This window comes from Pseudophryne corroboree, chromosome 2 (genome assembly GCF_028390025.1).
Source record: "Pseudophryne corroboree isolate aPseCor3 chromosome 2, aPseCor3.hap2, whole genome shotgun sequence".
Taxonomy (NCBI): Eukaryota; Metazoa; Chordata; class Amphibia; order Anura; family Myobatrachidae; genus Pseudophryne; species Pseudophryne corroboree.
This window is the reverse complement of record NC_086445.1, coordinates 688,036,163-688,040,189: the sequence shown is the minus strand read 5'-3', so window position 1 is coordinate 688,040,189 and position 4,027 is coordinate 688,036,163.

Below are 4,027 nucleotides of genomic sequence, written 5' to 3'. Positions count from 1 at the left end.
GCCATTGTACCTTTATTTTAACAACAGCACCCCTGTAATTGTACAGCAAACAGGACAGGGCCAGCACCCCTGTATTTTAACAACACCCCTGTAATTTTATATCATACCAGACAGGGTCAGTGTACCTTTATTTTAACAACAGCACCCCTGTAATTTTACAGCATGCAGGTTATGGCCAGCACCCCTGTATTTTCTCAGCACCCCTGTATTTTTACAGCATACAAGACAGGGCCAGTGTACATTTATTTTCACAGCACCCCTGTCTTTTACAGCATTCAAGACAAGGCCAGTGTACATTTATTTTCACAGCACCCCTGTAATTTTACAGCATACAAGAGAGGGTCAGTGTACCTTTAAAACACCCCTGAATTTTTACAGCATACAGGACAGAACCAGCACCCCTGTATTCTCACAACACCCTGTATTTTTACAGCATACAGCACAGTGACAAGGCAGCAACACCCATGCACAGCTGCAGCACACTAACACCACAGGGACACCACAGTGACAGGACAGCACCCCTAGAGAGCACACACTGACCCCACCTGACACCACCACCCACAGAGAGACAGAGGTCTGTCTCCCTAACTCTCCAAGTCCAGAGTGAAAATGGTGGCGACACGTGGCTCATTATATGGAATCTAAAACCTGCGAGAATTTGACAGCGGGATGATGATTTTTTGCCTCATTCTGGGATCAGAGTCTGGCAGGAAATCCCGAGCCGGACTCGGTTTCAGGCTCAGAATGTGAAGTTCCGGGGAGGGGGTGTTTCAGTTTTCTAAGAATAAAACCCGCTTATCTCTATTAAATTCTAATAGAGATTTTCAGCACTTTAAAGTATAAATAATGATGCTATTCAAAATTGAGAAAAATCTTATAGAGAGAAAACACTCTTATAAAACACTCCCTAGTGCAGTTCAATTATTGTTTTTTTTTAAATGAACTTTGAGCCATAGTATGTCATTTTGATATTTATGATAACATTTTTGGGTGTATACAGGTATATTATGCAATATAATAAACAATGTATTTGTCATTTAAAATGGGTGGATTATGATTTAGATTTTGTTTATTTGTATGTTTATAATATCTTTGCAGGAAACAAGATTCCCTCTTCTTCTGAGGTTATTATTGCAATGCTCAGTGATACCCTTAAGATTGATTGTCCCATTCATCTGGAATCATATACCAAAAGGATGTACTGGTGTAAAACTAGTCCTACAACTTGTGACACAATAATAAACAGTTCTGGGTATGTTCATGGGAACTTCGTGGGTAGGGTTTTGTTAGAAAAGGACACCAACACAACAAATTTCCAGGTCCTTGTAAATAACCTTCAAATTACGGATTCTGGGTTCTACCGCTGTGGAACTGGGACATATGAAGAATTATCCAATTGGAAGGATGTTCATATTCATGTCATGAGTTGTAAGTATATTAAATCATATAAAGAAAAATATAAAAACATGTCCTAATTTTCTAGTACCCCTGCAAATAGCTAATCGTAAAACGCCCTATCGGAAAATGTTACCCATAATGCACATCTTAGTAACTCTCAATATAACCACGTATCTAAAATAAGCACACTGACAACAATGTTGCAATTAAAAATTGGTCATCCTTTTTATTATTAAATACTGAATTAAATATATATGGTGGCACCAAAAAAAATGTCACTTGATCAGTCAAAGGATATGACTTATGGCAAAGATGACAACAATTTACCCTCCTCAAAGGTAAGTATAAGGTCTAGAACTCACATACTAATAATACACTAAATATCCAGTTAGAAAACCAATGCTGCTGACCTCTGTAGAGAATCAGCCTATTCGGTGTATTAAATTAGAGTGCACCTATTATTGCAGCAAATTTACCACTGTACTGACGTTCTTTCTGGCCCCAAAATAGTCCACAGACAACAAAGGAAAAGTGGGAGGAAGGGAGCTAGGGGAATTTAGATGAAAAGAGGCAAAATCCCTGCCTAGCAAGCACATACGAATAATAATCCCCACCCCTATGCCCCATCACTACCTAACTTTATAAATGAAAGGCAAACAAGATCAACCCATAACACTAATAGTACAATTTGCCCTTATACTAGAGTTTTAAGGTCCATCATGCCTATAAAGTGCCCTCTGACATCATTATCTGTGAGGTCTAGCAATGAATCAAAGCTAATGCATGTAATCTGATTCCCTGCCAGATTGTCATTGTATTACAACAGTCTCACAAGTAAAACAAAAACAAAATTTGTGAGGAGATGTGGTACTACAGGTGGGTGGGTGTGTATGTGCTACTACAGGAGAATGTTATAGATGCCTACTGTCCCAGATTGTTTGGGACAATCAAGGATTATTGAAAGACCACCTGGACTTCCAGGGAAGTAGGCTATTCTCACTGAAGGCAGGATGGGGAAACAAACTCATCATCAAACTCAGCCATCTGATTGATCATAGATGTGATGATGTGAATTGTGGCAACTACTCTTTGTTCCACCTGCTTGATGCTGAAAATCACTTCCTACTGTATGGCCCATTGTCATACTTTCACCAAGAAGGGAGGGATAAAAAGTAAGTGCAGATGGAGAATATATTGAGCTGAGGAGGAGGGGAAGATGTGTTTCAGAGAGAAAAGTAATGTGTTGCTGCCGTTTGCCAATGAATATGGTTATTTACACTCTATTGACTTAATTTTAAAACATTTACTATTTTACTCACAGCCATTACATTTGTATTTTAGCTCCAAATAAGCCGAGGAACAGAATTTCCAAACCATTCATTAGATCTCCAGGTCAGTCACTTATGACACAATGTCAGGTTCCAGATGACTTTGGGACCAATTCCCTAATATACTGGTGCCGATGGAATGCGACTGGCTGTTTGCATCTAATAGACTCAAATGGATTTATCAGGGATGACTTTCAGAGCAGAATATACTTGGACTCTCGCAATGTCACTAACATGATCTACACAGTCACAATGACTCATTTAGAGTTGGAGGATACTGGAGTGTACTGGTGGGTCATCACTGATGGACGGAAGGTGCACACATCATCCATTGTGGTTTATATTTTAGGTAAGAATTTTTTCTTCATAGTGGTTAACATTACTGCCTCACAGCCATGGCCCCCATTCCTCCGTCCCTTCCCCTCTTCAGCATGGCCCCTACTCGTCATTCGGCTCATCACCACTAGTCATCCAGCCCATGCACACTTGTAAACTAATCAGTTTATAGAGTTGAAGGGAGAGAGAGGGGAGGGTAACAACAATTAAAATCAGCTAAAAAGTCTTCCTGTAACCTATCTACAGTGCATTAGATAAAGTAACAGGATACAGAAAGCAGGGAAGAAATAAACACAACAGGAAGTGAGAGCTGGGGCCATATGGGCACAATTTGAGCAGGAGGGCAATGCAAGGCAGTGAAGCATATATATATATATATATATATATATATATCATTAAAATCATTTGCTTGAAGATATAGAGTTAAAACAACATATTATGACCATGTACAATAGATTGGTAGTACCTAATACTAGAGTGAACATTTGTAATGGTTTTAATATGATATGGGCTACATAAAAATGGCAGCAGACTTTAGATGTAATTTTCCCTAAGGGTTTTTTAATACCTTTGTCTATACGTATATTTTTATGTCTGGATGTTATTTTTGGTCATTATGAAGTTATATCATATTATGGTGTTTTTAAATTTATTACTAATGAACCATATATAAGGGATGCTAAATAGCGTGTCCAGGTATAAAATGGAGCTGGACAGGATTAAGCCAGACCCATTAATGAAGTCCAAGCTGATGAAACGCGTTGGTCATTGCCTGTGAGATGCTAAATGCAGTGATGTCTTTACTTGTGCCTCTGAGTTTTGGGGGGTCCGAACAATGGACCCATTGTGTACAAGCCATGCTGATCCAGCACTGATTGTTATCCGGAAGGCCAATGTCCGGATCGTGAGGCTGTGATTCTTGTACCTAGATATATGTGAGCATTGATATTTCAGTAAAGGTGATA